At 43.3% G+C, this 22,024-nt stretch overlaps 1 long non-coding RNA gene across 1 annotated transcript; it reads right to left on the minus strand.

The window, feature by feature from the left end:
- Positions 1 to 20,984: 20,984 nt before the first annotated feature.
- On the minus strand, positions 20,985 to 21,284 carry LOC124265446. Its single transcript, XR_006895457.1, has 2 exons — positions 21,175 to 21,284; positions 20,985 to 21,024 (listed from the first exon to the last, which is right to left on the minus strand). It is a non-coding gene; the product is annotated as an uncharacterized LOC124265446 (long non-coding RNA).
- Between the last annotated feature and the right edge of the window lie 740 nt (positions 21,285 to 22,024).

Genomic DNA, 22,024 nt, shown 5'->3' on the forward strand with positions numbered 1-22,024 from the left:
AGCCAATGTGTTAAGAATGGGCTTAAGAAGTTCGTGGGGCTACGAACGTTTCGACAATAGCTAACCAGGAATCCTGCTGACGTCATCCGCCGACTGACGACGCCAATGAGGAGACATACGTTGGCGTTTATGGATGCCCAGGGTGGTCACACTAGCTATTGATGACGCGTCCGCTGATTACCGTCTTATTATATGATCCTTTATGCACTTTTTGATTGAACTCTGATTTGTGTAATTATCAATTTTGATCCCTTGACTCTTTTTTAATGAACAGCGGCAAATGCAATACCAACATTACAATGGATTTTCAGTCAAATTATTGGAAATGATTTCTGTTTGTAGAGTAGTTATCATACATCTTACATACATCTCACATACGTCTTTGTTTCTATTTTGTGGTCACATGAAGTTGGTAATAACTTTCTTTTGCCCGATAGTTTACATTATACTGAGTAAAGAGTTCTACCTTTCAGTGCTTTTGGCTGATGCATTGTGCAAGCTGTCCAACTGGTATGCTAAAAGAATTTGATCATATTTAAAACTTCATTTAAATCTCTAAATGCTGGAGTAAGTTATTATTTAAGCAGTGTTTGAAATTTATTACATATATTCGGTTAAGAGTCGAATTTCTTAATATTGCGTTTTCATAATAGTTCGTTGTCAGGAATGTATTACAATGTGATTTTAGCAGTATTTCCATATTTACATCTATGTGTGTTCGAGTGTGATCTGGAATGTTCCCGAACAGCATAGATTAATTGTGCATTCTAAGAAAACATTCTGGAGGTTTTTAAGAATGTGATAGGGATCCAGCCCATACCTCACTTTACATTACATCAGAACCAGTGACAGTGGAAACTGTTTCAGCCTGAAGAGCCAGCTTAGGCCTGTTTTGAATCGTGTGACCAATAGCATTGTTAAACAATACTTACTCAGTGGCAACTTACAAATGCATATTCTGATATCCTTTCAGATCCTTTGGTGTACTTTGTGGCAACTCTACCGTAGAGAAGTAGCCCTAACATAGGTTATCACTTTGGTGTTGGTAGCATCATTCCTTTTAGCAGCGTTGATACCAACATTGGTCTAGGGTATAACCCTTCATCTAGGGTATTTACTGTCCCTGTATCTGGTAAGAAAATGATTTTGCCATATTCTGAATGGTTATTCATCATTTACATATCTGATATATATTTCGTATCTAATTTTAATTTTATTCTATGAGACATTTCATTTATAAGATGAAGACATTCTTTCATCAATATATACTAGGCACATAAAGAAACTGTGCATACACAAATTTAAAATCTAAATTTATCAAACCTGTGTAGACACACAAGGATTTAAACTCAGAGATTAGTGACATGTATCCAACATGCATGCACGTGCAACGTTCCGTGACGGCAGTGGGTTCGTCCTCGAGACGTGCAATACGTTGTTGCACGTGCATTCCGGGAAAGAGAAAGAGAGCAAATGAATGCCACACAATACTGTCACTTTGGAAAGCTCAACCCCTGCCCTTGCGATCGTTCAAAAAATTAAACGGCCATTGAAACGCATAGCATGCCAAGGCTCACGTCTGCACAACGTCATGAGGCCATTGGGATGGTCCGTGGGGGAATGTCTCAACGACAAGTGGCTGCACATTTCCACTGCCACCGGAACACCATTTTTGCACTGGTGAGACGCTACCAGAACACAAATGACGTCATCGATCGGCCACGTTCTGGACGTCCACGTGTAACAACGCCAAGACAGGACAGATGGATAAGGGTGACCCATCTTCGCCACAGGTTTCAGACTGCAGTGATGACTGCCCGAACCATCCCAGGACTTCGCCGTATCCACCCCAACACAGTTCGACAACGTTTACGTCATCATGGGATCAGACCACGACGTCCCGCCATACGGCCTATCCTGACACAACATCATCGACAAGCTCGCCGAATGTGGTGCCGAAATCATGTCCGCAGACCCTTGTTTTGGTGGAGAAATGTTGTTTTTACAGATGAGTCCAGGTTTAACATTTCCCATAGTGATGGACGTCAACGTGCCTATAGACGCGTGGGAGAACGTTATGCACAGGCCTGTGTCTTGGAGAGGAATCGCTTTGGTGGTGGTTCCGTGATGATTTGGGTTGAATAACAGCACGCCAAAGAACTCGTTTGGTGATTGTTCAGGGCAACTTAACTGGTGTGGGCTACAGGGATCAGATTCTTCGACCTGTGGCAATTCCTTTTCTGCAACGTCATGGCCCTGGGTTAACATTCCACCAGGACAATGCCCGCCCTCATACGGCAAGGGTTGCTATGGATTTCTTGCAACACCACAACGTTGACTTACTGCCTTGGCTTGCAAATTCACCGGATCTCTCCCCGATAGAGCATGTTTGGGACGAGATGGACCGACGTCTACGCCGTCTTTCTCATCCGCCAGATAACGTCCTTGACCTTGCAACAGAACTTGAGAGAATCTGGCGTGACATCCGACAAGCCTTCCTTGCACGTTTGATAGGCTCTATGCGTCGTCGATGCACTGCTGTTCTCAATGCCGATGGTGGACATACCCGTTATTGAGCTTGTGACATGGTCGTTTGACCCCTGTCCCGCTTGTGGACTCGTGACGTCATTGTGATTGACTTTTCAATTGAAATTCCCCCGACTTGTTATGGTCTCATGATACCTTCATTAAAGTTTATATGTACCTTTGACATTGTTATCGTACTTATCAACTGGGATAATATTTTGACAATGCACAGTTTCTTTATGTGGCTAGTATATTAAGGAATTCAACGAATCCTCAATAGGAACATGTATAAAAGGTATTATTTTTAAAAGTAACGTTTCATCTAACCATGGTAAGCAACGAGCCGTGCTTATTTACACTTGTCAGAGGGGTACACAAAGTACGTCATCTTGACTACCAATTGACGGACTCGAATGCAGAGCGGGGTAGTTTGATTTTGTGTGGTGCTCCACTCTAAGAATTCACTAGAAAAGTGTATTTACACATATAACCTATTATACGTCAGTATTTTCTGGAATTTTCCGCAAGTTACACTAACACTGCCACAATAACGAAAGATTTCCAGATTTGTTGCATCTTTAAAAGTGGTAATGTAATAAATAAATCGTTATGGTCGGATATTCTAGAAAGACCATTCCATCAATCAAATACTCATACCGATGTACAATGTACCCTTCTGGACAATCAAGTATCAAAGGGCACTTACCGGTATTTGGTCAAACTTCGGTCGGTCCAGCCGTAACATGCAGACTTCGTGCTAACAACACCATCTTTGCAGGTTACAGTGGGATTGGAATATGAATCTAACTTGCTTCACATCGTATACTGACATTTAGATGTAGGTCATACTACTATGGTCGTTGTATTCCAGGTTATTAACAGTTCAGGGCACTTCTGCAAACAACTGGTAAAGGTGGTTCCGATTTCGCGCTGTTTGCAAATGGTTCTGTGAAAGCGTCGGTGACCGTTCCCACCGGTTGGACCAGTACCACTCTGAGCGCTATCATCCGTGTCAACAAAGGTGACCACGTGTTCATCAAGATTTGGCTGTGTCCGGAATTAGGGCAAATCTGTTTTGTTTGTTACTGGGAGAGAGGAGGTATGCATGTTGTGAACATATGGACTATCGCGCTATACAAATACCCATATAATAATATCCATCGTACTGGTTGTCTTGGACACTTGCTACCCCTCGTCACAATGGTACTCGCCAGTGGGCGTGTCTGATACACAAATATAGTGCCATGCAGGGAAACTGTCAGGTCACCAGTTAAGCCATTAACCGTAACGGAACGAGTATACAATGACCCTACTGGCTAGATTATAATGAACTATGATAAATATTTATCAACTCTCTCTCTCTCTCTCTCAAAGAGCAGAAAGTTGGTTATTCGACCCCAGTCACGTACCGTTAAATATGGTACTTGTTGTCATCCTGTCTGCCACTCGCCATTAAAGAGGGAAAACAAGGACTTGGTCCCGTCTCACAAAGCTATCGTAGCGCTACGGCTGTCGTACCTCCTATACTGTAACATAGACTTATGACAGTCCTAGCGGGGCGCTGGTCTGATCGGAGTCCTCGTATGTTCCCTAGTGATCTATGCTCGTTATTAGAAACTGTGGTTAGGCAGGGTGATTAGTCGATTAGTTATCATACCCCAAGGATGTGGAATGTTGCGCATAATACCAACATCTAGGTGTTTTCCTGGCCCACCTGTGTCCATCCTGGCCCACCTTTGTCTATCCTGGCCCACCTTTGTCTATCCTGGCCCACATGTGTCTATCCTGGCCCACCTATGTCTATCCTGGCCCACCTGTGTCTATCCTGGCCCACATGTGTCTATCCTGGCCCGGCTTTGTCTATCCTGGCCCACATTTTCTATCCTAGCCCGGCTTTGTCAATCCTGGCCCACCTTTGTCCATCCTGGCCCATCTTTGTCTATCCTGGCCCACCTTTGTCCACCCTGGCCCATCTTTGTCTATCCTGGCCCACCTTTGTCTATCCTGGCCCACATGTGTCTATCCTGGCCCGGTTTTGTCTATCCTGGAACACCTTTTCTATCCTATCCCGGCTTTGTCCATCCTGGCCCACCTTTGTCCATCCTGGCCCATCTTTGTCTATCCTGGCCCACCTATGTCTATCCTGGCCCACCTTTGTCTATCCTGGCCCACATGTGTCTATCCTGGCCCGGCTTTGTCTATCCTGGCCCACATTTTCTATCCTGGCCCGGCTTTGTCCACCCTGGCCCACCTTTGTTTATCCGGGCCCACCTTTGTCTGTCCTGGCCCACCTGTGTCTATCCTGGCCCATCTTTGTCTATCCTGGCCCACATGTGTCTATCCTGGCCCACCTTTGTCTACCCTGGCCTACCTTCGTCTATCCTGGCCCACCTGTGTCTATCCTGGCCTACCTTTGTCTATCCGGGCCCATCTTTGCCGCGTGACACCGGTAACATTTGCTGAGGGAATCAGCAAATACGTCAGCAAATGTCAGTCGATAGGAAATCGTCACACTACTAAACACCATACACTTACAGGTATTGGTAGGTAGCAAGTTGCGCTGATGGTGGAGTGATAGACACGTGATACTACCGTAGACATCCAAATGGCGAATGCATAACTCTGCCTGAACAAAAAGATACACATTATGTCAGATATGGCAGATAAATTCTTACTTGGCATTTTTTTTTAAACTTTACAATCATATAAATTTCCCAAGAAAATTGACAAATCATGTTAACAAGGGATCAATGTTCATAAAATGTCTGGGAGTGTTTCAACGCCAGGTTGTTGCGAATTTCCACTGCCACCGAAATACCATTTCACCACTTTTGAGACGTTATCAGAACAATAACGAAGTTGCCGATCGCCCAAGTGGAGGACGTCCACGTGTTACAGCGCCATGATATCTCCGGCACAGGTTCCAGGCTGCAGTGACCACTAGTCAGACCATCCCAGGACCTCAGCCTATCCACCCTAACACAGTCAGGAACAGCTTATGTCATTACGGGATACAACCACTTAGTCCCGCCATTATCAGTTCCGTTTCTTCAACGTCATCGATTTCGTGAAGATCCGTGATGAATTGGTCTTCAGTACCCGTGCTTGTCGTTAGAGGCGACTAACGGGATTGGGTGGTCAGGCTATTGCTGAATATTGCTGAGTGCGGCGTTAGACAACACACCAACCAAAACCAAATCAACATCATGGCCCAGGAGTGACATTCGAACAGCATAATGCCGGTCCTCAAGGGCTAGGGTTGTTATGGCTTTTCTTCAACATCACCATGTTCAGGTACAGATACTCCCTTATAGAGAATAATCACGGCGGCTCTCAGAGTGTCAGCTATGTCACCACATGACTATTATGGACTGTAACAGTATGAAAAGGGCGAGGTTCGCTGACTGAGGTGGAATAGTTACATGACGTATGAAAAGTAATTGAAATATGATCACCAAAGAATTTTCAGACACTTTCATGAATGGCTAAATGAAATGAGAGACCACTTGTTCGCGGAATTGATAAGCACATCCTGCTCTGCCACTATTTTATTTTATAAAGTGCCAATGAGTGAGTTTCAATACGGCAATATTTAAGCCGTATTGTGATGAGAATATGAATACTAAATATAGTTAGGATGATGTTGGACAGTTGGTTGGTCGGTCGGTTGTTTAACGCCACACTCAGCAATATTCCAGCTATATGGAGGCGGTTTGTACATAATCGAGTCTGGACCAGACAATCCAGTGATCAACATCATGAACATCGGTCTGCGCAATCGGGATACGATGACATGTGTTAACCATGTCTGCGATGCTTACCACCAGATCTCGCTAGTCGCCTCTTACGACAAGCATGGGTTACTCAAGACCAATTCTAACCCGGATCTTCACGGATTTTGATGGACAGTATCATAATGTCTCAGCGAACAATCAATGTTTCGATCAAAGAACTGCACAGCATCGAGCATCATATTCACATAATTTCATGTTGGGTGAATTGGATGATTGTCAGGTTTGTGTTCGGTCGGATAACTCCCTACATGATAATGAATCATAAACACTTGCTTAAGATATCATCGGAAGCATACAATAGACCCCTTTAGTAGACATTTCTTATTCGGAAAGGGTTTTCAGCTTTTACAGTCTAAGTAAACGTAGGCTCAGTATTATTCGTTACACTGCTATACTCAGTATATCAGTGTAACGAATAATAATACTGAGCCTAAATTTACTTAGACTGTAGCTTTTATATTTTATTGTCCTCTTCGACAAATACAAAATTCAGATACTGTTCAATTTCAACTGTGTATTACAGGGTAAACAATGGAGTGTATTTCTCGAAGTTTGGGGGAAATATACAAGAAAAACCATCAACAGGTGTTTACAGTATACTCATAAGTTTTGCATTCTCAGTGATATCATCAGGAGAACATGTTGGTTAACTGTGTAGATAAAATACATGTATTTATTTCTATTTGGAGCTTTATTCTAAACAAAACACGGGAAGTGTAAAAAAAAGAGAAAAAAAGTATGAATCCCAATTCCAAGATAGTCTTTCAATAGAGATTGGCTCAATATATTGGCTGGACAATATATCATTTTTTCAACTTCATGGAAATATGAGTAAATATTCCTTCATAAATGTATAAACTGAGAGGCGAAAGAAACGATACCAAACGCAGCGTAGCATTTTCTGTAAAAATATCAAAGCCAGGGGCGTAGCTACCACTATTAAAAAAAGCCCGGGCTTACACGTGATTGTTGCTAAAAAGGTTGGGCAAGCCCTCAATACTATCTAAATATGAAGCTTTGCAACCTATCGGGCTTACACGAAAAAAATGGCTTGCTACGCGCCTGAAAGGTGATTATATACCAAATAATCAGCTGTAATCACGTCACAGACAGTCATGAAGGTCATGCATTCCAGGAATATAGTCGCCGAAGGCAACAGTACTCGCTAGGTTTGGCCCAGAGTTTATTCACATACATAGCGTAGGTTATATTTTATAACGTTTTAAATGGCACTGTGTATTCATAGCTTTTCACCGTGGGAACCCTGTCAATTTTAACTTTCACATGGGTGTACAAAGTACGTGTTCTGGAATACCAGTTGTCATACTTTAAGTTTTGTGAAAGCCTTGAAAAAATAATGTATATTCTACCTGCAGATTTCAAATGACGATTTTTTGTAACCACAACTCGAGATTGTTTATTAGAATCGGTTTAGGAATAGCATATTTCAAACCTGGGATGTGTCAAACATACTACCGTTACAGGAAACATGCAACACAAACATGGATGCCCGTTGTCAGGCGACACGTGGTTACAGAGTTATCCCCCTTGGAGAGTTCTTAATGGCATAAGACATGTCTGTCCAGTACTTCTTCTTGTGGGTCATAAATAGAACATAGTTCTTGTGTCTTGTTTGACGTTCCATGTTCCAAGGCCAGACTGTACACCGTCATCTTTAAGGTCAGACTGCACACAGCAACACTCTTTAAGGCCAAATTATACACTTCGACATTCTTAACTACCAGACTGTACAAGCAACACTCTTTATGGCAAGACTGTACACTGCAACATTCTTTAAGGCCAGACTGTACACTGCAACATTCTTTAAGGCAAGACTGTACACTGCCAGATCTATAAGGCCAGACTGTACACTGCCACATCTTTAAGGCCAGACTGTACACTGCCACATTCTTTAAGGCCAGACTGTACACTGTCATCTTTAAGGTCAGACTGTACACAGCAACACTCTTTAAGGCCAAACTATACACTTTGACATTCTTAACTGCCAGACTGTACAAGCAACACTCTTTATGGCAAGACTGTACACTGCAACATTCTTTAAGGCCAGACTGTACACTGTCACATTCTTAAGGCCAAACTGTACACTGCCACATTCTTTAAGGGCAGACTGTACACTATCACATTCTTAAGGCCAAACTGTACACTGCCACACTCTTTAAAGCCAGACTGTACAGAGGCACGTTTTATGGCAGACTGTACACTGCCACATTCCTTTAGGAAACCGTCTCTTCACCAGCAGGATGTCATGACCTCGTCCTGAAGACGAAGCGGATGGGATATTTGGTCCCTACAAATGCTAAAGGTCCACCTGGAAATGCTGCACTATCTGAAACAAACAAATACAGATCATAATAGGTCAATATAAACGCTGTCGACAATTTTATTGAGTGAGTTTAGTTATACACCGCTGTCAGCGATATTCCAGCAACATCACAGTGGGGGACACCAGAACATGGGCTTCACACATTGTACCCATCGTGGGGAATCGAACCCGGGTCTTTGGCGTGACGTGCGAACGCTTAAACCCCTAAGCTACCCCACCGCCCCGTCGAGAGTTTGAACTAATCTTCGAAAATAGAAAAAATAACAACTTCAGAATGCAAGAGCAATGCTAAGACGTTCCATGTACATGACTTGTGTCGGGCGTGACCTCTCAAACCAATCAAAAACACAAGAAACAAAGTCCTTTCCAAAACATGTGGAAATCACATATAAACAATTGAAACACACACGTTGATTAGAAACTCAGGGGTCATTTAGCGATGTAGTCACAAATTTGACACGACCTTGGGATATTGCCTGTATAAATGAATGAAACAATTATGTTCAATACCCCCAGAAACTGATGTAAACACTAGCCATGATGAGCCGGGTAGTGACATGTCACACACAAACATCGAACCTGCAGTGAGGCCATGTTGTCTCTGTATATGACGCCGCAGTCAACTTTCTTCTACCCGTCTCCACCTGTACAAGGTCAGACCCAAGGAAAAACTAATCCTCAACAAGACGTAAGTACTCATCCAAAAGAATGGTGTGAAGTTTTATGAAAACTTTGCAATATCGAGTGCACATTAACAAAATTGGACGGTATTGAAAACACTATATCTGATGTACAAAACAAAGTCTCTAGACTCGAAATAAAAGTTGCAGAGCTGGATGAACTTAAATCCAAAGTGGAAACTGTCGAAATGAGTTAGGACTTCTTCAGTTCAAAATTTGATGATTGTTTCGTTGACAAACAAAAGCTGAGGAAAGATTAACAGGCGCTACAAAAACAAGTCAGCGATCAACCACAACAAACTGAAGACCACAGGCTACAATGTTTTCAAACAAAAGTGTACATGATTGATCTATGCTGTACATCAATGAGAGACAACCTTATCTTCACAGGTTTGCCAGAGGAGGATACCCCCCAAAGCCCAGAGGAAACAGCATAGCAAAATTCAACATTACTGCAGAGAGAGATAAAGTACAAAGAGCAAGCAGGAAAGGCGCTACAGGCAAAACCAGATGAGGTTAATGAGTACAGGAGAGATGTCCTCTTCCCTCTCTTGAAAAAAGCCAGAAGAAACAACAATAAGGCCCATGATGTTGTTGATAGGCTGTATGTTGACAATGCTTTATACCCTGTGCCGACCCTTCCTCTATACAGATCTAACCCAGTCTAGCAGCCCAGAACAGGACCAACGCCAGCACCCAAGAGGAGCCAGGGGGACGACGGTAATACTGAGAGTAGCACTGCTCACACATCAGGACACACTGGCCCCTCTCCTAGATCTGGAATTGGGAATAGAGCTGGAACTAGAACTGGACCTGGCATTAAGCTATGTGATTTCAGGTCTGTCTCACTAAATGTGTGTGGATTGAAAATAGACTGGACTACCCAGAATTTATTGACTTTGGTAATAGGTATGACATTATAAGTCTTCAAGAAACTAAGACTCAGTGGATGACATTGTCATTACTGGATATAAAGTTTGACTAAAAAATAGAAAATCATTTACAAGGAAATCTGGTGGAATAGGTGTTTCTGTAAGAGAAGAATATAGTGATTATGTAACCATTTTTGATCATGAAATAGACACTGTATTGTGGCTGAAGATTAGTGGTAACTTATTTCAATTAGACAGTATATGTACCTCCTGAAAATTCAAGGTTCCATGGGGATGGCAGTTTTGAAGGTATTGAAGCTAGTTTATGTCATTTTGAATCGTTGTCTCACTGGTGACTTTAATGCAAGAACAAAACAACTAGTAGATTATTGATCGTACAACAAGCATATTATAGATGAATTAGAACTGGATATAGATGCCATGAGACAGGAAACAGATCCTGAAGCCTTGTTGCTTGATCTTGATTTACCTAGACAGAGAGTTTCAGAGGGTAATAGTAATCCAAATAATTTTGGTCATAAACTTATTGATTTATGTAGAAGTCATAACATTTGTGGTATGTTTATTTGTAATGGAAGGGTTGGGTGTGATAAATCTAAAGGGAATGCAACCTGTAAAAGTACAAGTGTTGTGGATTATGTGTTTTCCTCTGCAAGTTCTTTGCATTTGATTACCCACTTCAGTGTTGATGATTTCTGCCCACTTCTGCCTGATGTGCTCTGCCCTGTTTGAGCATTAGCACTTTTAATTCTGTTAAACAGATTGATAGTGCCGTAAGTGATGAAACCTATCGTTCAAATATATAATTACGAAGCTAAAGTGTCCTTATTTGATAAACAACTTCAGGAACACAATGTAAACAATCTACTTGACCTGATAAGGACAGCTGGGTCAGGTCAAGGTGATCTAGCTGGGGTCATATACACGATCGCGCAACAGATCACGCACGTGCTTCGTGAGTCAGCACGTGGAACATTCGGTGTTGCTCCAAGTAAATGCTACTACAGCACGTAAGACAGCACGTGCTTGTAAATCAAGGCTCGGTAAGGATTGTAAACAAATGCGTCGCCAGTTTTTCAAAGCTAAAAACGCGTTTTCTCGTATTAAAACCGAAAGAAAGCGCGAACTACAAAAGTAAACAGTAAAAGAAGATAATGAATAAATACAAGAAACAAAATGTCGAGTATCATAAGAAATGTTTTCTTGCCATGTTTTATACAATCATTTTAAACTGACAAATGAAACTGAAGTGATAGGAATTGAAGATGATTTTGAAGTTAAAAATATTCCTGACTATGATGATTCTGTATAAAATGACGAGATATCAGAAAATGAAGTCCTGTTGGCTTTAAAGCGATTAAAGAATCATAAAGCTCCCGGATTAGACCTTATAAGAAATGAATATCTTACTGCAATGTCGCCTCGGTTATTAACAGTTTACACAGATTTCTTTAATGTGATTAAAGTGTGGCGAATCGTTCTTTGGATAAAATTACTTCGTCATGGGGTCAATGGGAAAGTATTCAAACGTATTCAGAATATGTACTGCGATATCAAATCTTGTGTTGCGGTGAATCGTATGCAGTCAAATTTCTTTCCGTGTCTTTCAGGGGTACGCCAAGGCGAAATTCTCTCGCCTTTATTATTTTCATTTGATTTGAATGATCTTGAAGATTACCTTAGCTCTAGTAAGTGTGATGGTGTGAGTCTCGAGTCAGATAACGATGTTGTAAATGTGTACATTAAACTATTAGTGGAGCATTCAACATATCTCTTTCCAATGACACACGTCTTAAATATCTCCTTCACATGTAAAGAGTCACAATATTGCACTAATATTGCTGATTGTGACGTCAGATAAAAAGGATTGTGCAACATCCAATAGTCAAACGGACCGAGGCTGGACTCCATGTTGTTGTGGTTACAATACACTCACCAACTCCGTCATAATCTTACACTGACATTTAGTCCGAGAAATAAAGACATCTTATTGAACATGACAAGTTAAAATAAAAGTTCACACTCAAATGAAGCCCTGAATAGTTCTAAACCCAAAGATGAGGAAATCCAGAATTGCCCAGTAATTCAAGACGAGCTCATCTCTTGTATTAATTTATAGCCTAGGGTCTGGGAGACGTTCTTTCATAATCCTTCATATTTAAAATAGTTATCACCCATTGCGGAATTCACTTTGTGAAAGGTACTTCAAGGAAGTGTGAATGTCTGTAAGAGCAATTCATCTCTTCTTGCAGGCCCAGAGTCCGAGACCTCGACCTCCACTAGGACGGTGACTGTACAGGAGGGCGACACAGCAATACTACCATGTAATATAAAGTTTAAGGGACATTACAGGGTACACCAAAACAACAAAGCAGTGGACAGTTAAGGATTCAATTGCCGAACATTATATATATCGGTCAGAATCGTTTGTAAACTGAGTGATGGAGTATAGACACCGGCTGGTATAGGGTGGGTTTTGAAGGCTGGATATTTCTTAGAGACATAGATTTTTCAATCTCTCCGTGCTTAGCTGCAAGATCGCTGTTAGGCATGAGACAACCAATCACCCAATCCTTTCGTTCAATGTTTCAATGCAAACAATTGATTCTAAACACCCATCCCCCAGCTCCCCTTCACACACCTGCAAAACTAAAATTGTCTGCACCATTAGTAGTTAATATATATGGACTATGAACTATGGTATTACCAGAACTGTAGCTTGAGGGGATGCAGATAGCACAAGCACGGACGTATAAATGGTTATTGTGATCTTTCATTATATCATTTTAATTTACTTTCTACATCTGTATTGCTTTTAGACTTGTTGGACGGGTGAATACTCCATTTTGAGGACAGACGAATTATTGACGACCCACGTATATCCGTGGAGAGACATTCCGTAGACGAATGGAACCTCCACATAAGATCCGTGACCCAAACTGACCAGGGTCAGTACACGTGTCAGATTAACACCATTCCAGTGAGATTGGTACCCGTGAACCTTCATGTAACAGGTAACAACAAACGACAAAACCCTGTCCACAGTCATAAGAAAACTCAATTGTACAATGGCAACGACGTGAAGATTCTGTGTCACTTTGAAACGAAACAGAGAAGATATATAGGATATGATAATATCATTCAAAATTCAAAATAACCAAGAACTCTTTTAACCCATTCATATGTCGTCTTATTCTTGCAATCGGATGGTAGCCTGAATTGTTTTTGAGGGCACAACAGCGATGCTACCTTGGCTATCTCTTCTAGATTATACCTTGCACTTGCTCGATTAACATCATATATACCAAGCTAATCTGAAACTGAACCTGAAATTCTAAAACCGGTAGTAATAAACAACCTTTGATTAACTAAACACATGGGAAGGCATGGTTATTAAGAGACATTTTTAAAATTTGGCACTTATTAGAATGTGAAAAATAAATAAAATATTTTTGAACTGGAGCAGAAACAGAACATGGATTGGATACCAAGAAACCTGGATATACACTCCGGGTGTGTACCGACCCAGCCACTAGATGTCTGAGATACAGCATGTCATTGATAACAAGTGGTACATAATTGGATGAGGCCAGGTAGGGGGTAAGAACAGCATATACCACGGGCCTTGAAACCCGAAATCAGGAGGGATAGAGTATTAGAAAGTAAATAACAAGCTGATGGGGTGCTAATATATATAGTCTATAGGTTCATTAGTACTTCCAACGCTGATGATATGGGGCACCCTTCGTCTCTGTGTGCCACTTGTTATCAATTACATGCTGTTGCTAATGTTAATCTGATAGTCATCACAATATAGTATGTATATATACGTCTCATCACATGGTTGTAGTCAGTTTTAGTTTGATAAGGTGCAAGTATCTACACGTCGCTCTATGCAATAAAGAAGTTGTTATCCCCAAAGTCTTATTCTTCATTTGTGTATAAATACACCCTGACATGTTGTCGGTTTTAAGGAACGGATTTGGACATGCCTACATCATCGGATAAGCTTGAGATAGATGATAATAGGGAAGAAGTGAAGACTAGGAGAGATTTCGAAGAGGAGGGGACATAATCATATCCGTCCTTTCATTGGTCAGGAGCTGCATGTATTTTGTGGCTTGGGAGAAATAAAGTGACAGTCAAAGGCTATTTTGTTCTCCTTGTCATTTCACATGTTTACCTGATCAGAAAAAAAAAATCTTTAACGAGTGGCGTAGGTTGATGTCAGTTTAGGAAATGAAATTATGATGTAATTTCTCTTAGTTTTCAAACAATGGTTCCAGTGAGGCAGACTGAGAGTGATACAATATGCATGCACTTCACGCATGCAGTCGGACATATTAGTTCACTGTATTGATTGTAATTTCCAATTAATAGGATAGACTATGAGTTGTCTCTAAGCAAGGATAATCAGATCTAAGATCCGAGTAGATTCGATTGTACTATTACCATAATATGAGCAAGTGTTAATAAATCCTTTTTTATGAACTGACTGTTAGGGAACCCTGAGAGCGTCAAAACGATAAATGAAGACAGAAAGCCAGTATGGAATTAAAATGGGCGCAGTGAGGATGGCGAGGACGGGAAACCGCACCGAAGCATGGAAAGCCCACACGGGCTAGCGAAGCATTTGCAGACCCGCACGGGTGTGCACAAGTTGGTCCGCCGTGTCATGGCAGCCCAACGCCTGGGAAAACTCAACACTCCCCCCGCGGAAGCAGCAGGTGGGAGCTTTGGGCTCCCGCTGTAACAGCGGGTACCGAGTATCCAGGTAGAGCAAGCAAGCAAGCTGTAATCTAGAGGTGCGGAGTCCCGCCGGTACCATGCCAAACAGCCCCGCGCCACGGATGGGTGAGGGCTGCAGAGGCGCGTGGCTGCCATCCACACTGCATAATGTGCTTAGCGTATGCATAGTGTGTGTGTGCAGGGGGCGAGAGGGAAGGAGGGGGGTGGTGTTGGGAAGAGACAAAGGAAGGGAGACGATGCGCATTAACAACAATTGCTAATGACATTTCAGAATGAACAGGTTCTACGCCACACTCAGACAGATTCCAGCTATGTGGCGGCTATCAGCAAATAATGAGTGGGTTTAGTCTTAGGCCACACTCAGCGATATTCCAGCTATCTGGTGGCGGCCTGTAATTAATCGAGTCTGGGCCAGACAATCCCGTGATCCGAAGCATGCGCATCCGTCTGGGTACCCAATGGCATGGCTCAACCAAGTTAGCGAGCCTGACCCACTGATCCCGTTAGTCACCACTTACGACAAGCACGGGTTACTAAAGGCACTTTCTATCCCGGATCTTCACGGGACCAGACAATCCTTCTGAATGACAGTGCAACCACGATCTACACGCATGGCCTACGATGACGTGTGTCGGGCAAATGAGTCAGTGTAACCACCCGAACCCAAATAGTAGCCTCGAACAACAAGCATGGGTTACTGCATACAAACCGAACCTGGGTCTTAATTAGAAATAATTTCGTTAGCGCCTCGCTCACCAATATTGCAGCTAACCTGAGGTGGTCCGTGAGAAGAAGTATGGACCAGCGCCGCTATAGTCGTGCTACCTGTTATCGCTGATGATGGCAAGCACAGGCTAATGCAGGCAACTACTGAAACTGGCCTGCGTCACGTAGGTGAGCTGAAATGAGGTGACACAGAACTGACCATTTTTTGGTTAATACCTGCACCGCGTGACGGGACTCGTACACCGCAGGGAATTTAGGCGATAATCAATGGACAATTACGACATTAAGGCCTGATTTCGGGTAACCACCCGAACCCTAATAGTAGCCTCTAACAACAAGCATGGGTTACTGCCTACGAACCGACCCTGGGTCTTAATTAGAAATAATTTCGTTAGCGCCTCGCTCACCAATATTGCAGCTAACCTGAGGTGGTCCGTGAGAAGAAGTATGGACCAGCGCCGCTATAGTCGTGCTACCTGTTATCCCTGATGATGGCAAGCACAGGCTAATGCAGGCTACTACTGAAACTGGCCTGCGTCACGTAGATGAGCTGAAATGAGGTGACACAGAGATGACCATTTTTTGGTTAATGCCTGCACCGCGTGACGGGACTCGTACACTGCGGGGAATTTAGGCAATAATTAATGGACAATTACGACATTACGGCCTGATTCAGGGCGTGAAAGAAAACTCGCATGCCCTGCCCGTTCAGATGAACCTTGTCTCTGGCACTGATGTGGGTGTCAGTGATGTCAGGGTGCCTAGCCACTTTCCCACCCAGTTCCCGCACGACATTGGCAACGCGCCTGTTGAGTTTGCGCCGCTTAATGTGGATGGCCTGTGGGTTCTGGGCCCCCCTCCATGCTAGCCTGGGCAGCATACATGACCATATGATGGTAGCTTTTGGACACCTCAGATGCAGGTAAAGCAAGTCGAGATAAATAGCATCAAAAAGCGGCTTAGATGCAGTAGCGCAGAGGTCATTTGAACCCAAGTGGATGACCACGATTTTTGGCTGCGCCTCCTGTTCGATAAGCCTATCGATATAGGTCCGGAACTGGGCCCATCTCATCCCCCCTTTTACCAGCCACTTCCCGCTGATTGGAAATTGCTGACCTGTCTCTGTATGGTGAAGCAGCCGGGCCAGGTAGCTAGACCCGATGAACCAGGCTGCATCTGAAACTCGTGGAGATAGTTGTAGGATTTTGCATAACATTTGGCCCTAACACATTTAAAGATCATAGGATGGATGGTATGCGGATGTATGTCCGGTAAGCCGCCGACTTCCAACGCCCCAGTTCCTGGATCTGTTGTGAACTGACTCCCTGTAATGCTGCTGTGGTGGCTGCCCCTATGCGAAATGAATGTGACGAGTACAAACTAGGGTTAATGGGCTCCGGGATTGACGCCAAAGCCTTTTTGAGCACCGCCTGAAACTGAAATTTTGTTAGTGGGGAGCTATCAAAATGAGTGAAAAAATACCCCGTACCAGTAGGTCTGATGCAGCGGAAACGCTGCACTGCTGCGACAGGACATAATGGGGAGTTCGGCAATGCCTGGATGGTGATGTATGCTCCCAGACCATCCTGATCTGTTTTGGAGCTCCGCAAATGTACCTGTATGGCTGGTAAATCACCTGCGACAGTTATATCTGAAAACAGGCAAGCTCTGTTAGTGCTGTCCTTTGCTGAGGCTGCTACCAGCTCACCGACTCTGAAAAATCCAAAGAAAGTCAACAAATATGCCTCGTAGGACTGGCTGCAGACCAAAGGCAAGGCACGAATGATCTCTGCAAGAAGGTGAGTCGTTATTGGTTGTCGGGTGTCCTGTCGATGAGACAATCTAGACATACCTGAAAGAGCTTTCTGAACAAGGAAGTGGTGTTACACATCGCACATATTATGCAATTTGTGGAGTGCTGCCAGCCCCGATACGTATGACCTGGCTGTGGCAGGCGACCTACCTGACACCGATAAATAAGCAATAAACTGTAGCCATTGGTCCAGCGGTATAGGCCAAAGAGACGGTAAACCAAATGCAGCGCGGAATTGTTCAAACGCTGTTTTGCCCGCCTGATAAGTGCGCCATGTACTTGGTGCCAATGATGAAGTGATGAGACGGTTAACCTCAGACATCAGATGTCCCACATGTCGTCGGGAGTGGGGGTTGGTACCTTGTCCGCATGAGGCGCTGCTGACCTGAATCGTGCCCACTGAAATCTCGAAAGAGAATCTGCTATAATGTTAGCGTGGGTGTCAATATATTTCGCTTTGAACAGAATGTTGTGTCTGAGACATAAAAGCACCAAGCATCTAAGCAGTGACATGACCCGTGGAGGCTTTGCTGTCTGATGGTATGTGGACCACAGCCTGATTATCACAAAAGAACATTATCCGGCTGTTGGAGAGAACAGAGCCCCACAACTTGATGGCGAGAACGATAGGGAAAAGTTCAAGCATGGTTAAATCCTTCAGCCATCCCTTTTCATGCCACTGTGCTGGCCAGCGACCATTAGTCCAATGACCCTGAAAGTAAGCACCGAATCCCTGGCTGCTGGCTGCATCTGCAAAGAGTTGTGCCTCCTGCGAGTTTGACCATCAAGGGTGCAAGAATAAAGTGGTGCCATTATGACTAGCAAGAAATTGAAGCCATACTTTTAAGTCTGCCCGGATACCCTGTGTAATTCTGATTCTATGGTGCGGCTGAGAACACCCTTTTTGAGCATCGATGAGGCGCCGAATAAATGGCCGTCCCATGGGTATAGCCTTACAAACAAAGTTGAGTTTACCAACAATTGATTGAAAGTTGCGCAATGTCACTTTTTTGTTGTGTGCTGTCAATATGTGATTGAGCTGTTGTGTCAGCTGTTCTACCTTATCCCGTGGCAGCCTAATTTCGCCTTTGGCTGTATCGATTGTTAAGCCCAAATATGTTAAGCATGTTGAAGGGTGAACTGTTTTGTCCGAGGCCGCTGGAATGCCAAAGTGATTGAATAGCTGCAATAATGATGTGAGTAAATACTCACAATTTTGGCTCGTTTGGTCAGCCAGGATGAAATCGTCAAGGTAGTGGCTAACATTGTTGCTGCTGGTGTCTTTCCTAATAGCCCATTCCAAAAAGGTACTAAGTTTTTCAAAAAGAGCACAAGAAATTGCGCAACCAAAAGGGAGGCATTTGTCAATGTAGAATTGGTGTTGAAAGTGCATGCCAAGGAGAAAGAATTGACTAGGTGATACAGGTAGAAGCCGAAAGGCTGATTTTATGTCAAATTTGGCCATGTATGCATTTTAACCTAAGGCTTGTACCATGGCGACTGCCTGGTCGAAGCTGTTATACTGGACTGTGCAGAATTCTTGTGGAATGAAATCATTGACTGACTGGCCTGATGGATAAGATAGGTGATGAATGAGGCGGAAGGCAGCCTCTGTGTTTAATGTGGATTGTGTTTTCTTGGGAACCAGGCCAAGTGGGGAAACTATAAGGGTCTGTAGAGGGGGTGACAAGAATGGTCCAGCAATACGACCTGCTTCTATTTCCTTTGTCAGCTTATGCAAGATGATATGAGGATTAGCGTTAGCAGAAGATAAATTTCTTGCATCCCGTGGACCGGGTGGGCCTGTATATTGTAAACTGAAGCCTTGGTTAAAACCTTCCTGAAGTATATTTCTGTCATTTGAATTAATGTGTTGATAAGAAATTAGCCATGGGGTGAGGTTGCAGACTTTGATTGGTGAGGGTGCTAGATCAAGATTGGCGTGTGTTGCTGATGGGGTTATTGTTAGCATGCGCTGGAAATGTGCCCTGTTTCGGCCTAGAGCCTTTATGCTGAAAGCAGCTACTGGCTCCGTGTCCCCTGCTGTCGCATGACTGGCACTTGTGCACATAGTTGCAGTTCTGCCTTCGGCAACCCTGCTTGTTGAAATCCCAACATATGGGTGCAGCAGTGTAGGCACGCTGGTTATGGTTCTGGTTATTGCTAGGGGGTCTGTTGGCAGATTGCGGGGGTTGACGCTGGTTGGGGAGCATTAACTCAAGCCACAGCTGGCCGTCAATGGTGCCCCAAGGCCGTGTAGGGTTACGCTCCATGCGTTGTCTGAATTGCATGTCGTACTGTGCCCAACGATCCCCCCCGAAGCGTGCCGCTGCCCCCCGCACTGTCTCCATGTATGCAAGCAAATGCTGCACAGTGTTCGTATCCTGGTGCTTTTAAACATAAATACTTATAAAGGTATTGAAAGCTGACGTCCACTGGCCTATGGTCAGAGGCCGTGAGGGTTGCTGCTTAGGCCTAAATACCACCTGTCCGGAGCTGTCCAGCTCCATAGAAAAATTAACGGCTTCCTGTGACGCGTCTTTTTGGGGTGGCAGCAATTGGCGCAGGTCTACAAATTCCCCCTTATATATTTTGTCCCGTATAGACGCTCTAACATGGGAGCCAAGGTGCTCGGTTTGCACATGGAGCTGCTGGTAGCCGGCGTTGGGGAGAAAGAAACGCTGCTGGAGTGAATCGGGGTAACCAGTGGGCTGGACAGTTGGCTGTAGATCTAGGTTAGGGCTCAGAGAGTGAACACGTGCATGTGCGGGATATGGAGCGCGTGGGAAGGGAGGTGAAACATCAGGGAGTAACACACCCGGCTGAATAAGTATACTATTGGCAGCATTAGTAAGCGACCTACCTGTCTCTGTATCATCCCGGCTGGTCACTGTCAGCGGCACCCTGGGGGTGTTGTCACCTCGCAAATCCCGCGAAGCGCTCAAGCGAGCCGCTTTCGCTCTCCCCGACACAAGACGGTGATTCAGAGCTGATTTGCGCTTTGGAGGCATATCCAATTAGATGAGGGTCGAACTTCTGTAGAGCGGTGAAAAAAACGGACTTTTTATGCAGCAGGTAGCCTGAGCATGTGAAGTGCTATTAAAGAGCGTGACGTAATGCCGGCGGATATTACGTGTCTCTAAGCTTAGCTGCACGTGAGGCAAGTTGGTGACGTAAGCGGAAGTGAATCCAAGCGCGGGAATGAGATGGTGGACGAAATCAAAACAATGGAGAGGTTAGAAATTGGAACGAAACGGTAACGCAGTCCATAATACCATTTAGCTAAATATTGCTAAATGTCATTAAACAGTAAAAGTGACAGATGTTTGTAAACGTATCCTGCCCCACCGATGGCACACGTCACATACAAAGGTATCCTGTCTGTTGTTCACCAAATGGACAAATATTTTATTTTATTTTGCCGCTGTGTAAAAGATCGGGGTTTTTTGGTTGTTGTTTTTCATGTTTTTATTCCCAGAATTATGTTTACAGACTTTACCTCAGTAGTACAGTACAGTACAGGTAGCTTCATAGTATACAAGTACAGTACCCGTCCTTGATCACATTGTCAAATATCATGCTGTTCACAAATATGTAAAATGGTCAAACTAAGCTTGTATATTAAGTGTTATATGTTTACAGACTTTACCTCAGTAGTACAGTACAGTACAGGTAGTTCATAGTGCACAAGTAGTGTTTTCTTGATCACATTGTCATATATCATGCTGTTCCCAAATATGTAAAATGGTCAAACTAAGCATGTTACATGTTATACTTATATTGAAGTATTGGCAAATAATGTATGGAAGGAGGACCAGAAGCTAAAAAACTTTGGCATAATTACAATTAAAAAAAGCTACCATGTTTGTTGCTTCATAATATTTGATGACTTCTGCATTAATATATCTAATATTCAGAGTTTGCTTTTTTCTGCTTTTTCTATAAATAGCTTCTTTAACCACCAAAATTACAGCATTCAATGGATTATTGTGTTTGCCTTTAAATCCAAATGTAATATTCTTTAGAGAAAACTTAATTTCACCCTCTGAAACAGTTTTAAGCCATTTTTCTACTTCCTTCCATATCTTTTTCACATAAAAGCATTCGAACAGCAGGTGTACCATGGGGTCTGAATCTTGTCCACAGAATGTACATAAGTGTGATTCAGATATTCCTATCTTGTACAGGAAGCTATTTGTTGCTAAAATATTATTCACTATATTAAATTTGAACCATCTCATATTCACACTCTCAGTACATCTATAAGACATCAGATTAATATTTTCTTGTTCTGATCTGTCAATTATTCTATTCAACCATATGGACAAATATATTCATAGGACATCACTCTTGAGAAACCCGTGAAGATCCGGGTTAGAATTGATCTTAAGTAACCCATGCTTGTCGTAAGATGCGACGCGACCGACAGGATCAGGTGGTCAGGCTCGCTGACTTGGTTGACATCGTATCCCAATTGCGTAGAACGATGCTCATGTTGT

Source organism: Haliotis rubra, unplaced genomic scaffold (assembly GCF_003918875.1).
Source record: "Haliotis rubra isolate DU_JTF1 unplaced genomic scaffold, ASM391887v1 Scf98, whole genome shotgun sequence".
NCBI lineage: Eukaryota > Metazoa > Mollusca > Gastropoda > Lepetellida > Haliotidae > Haliotis > Haliotis rubra.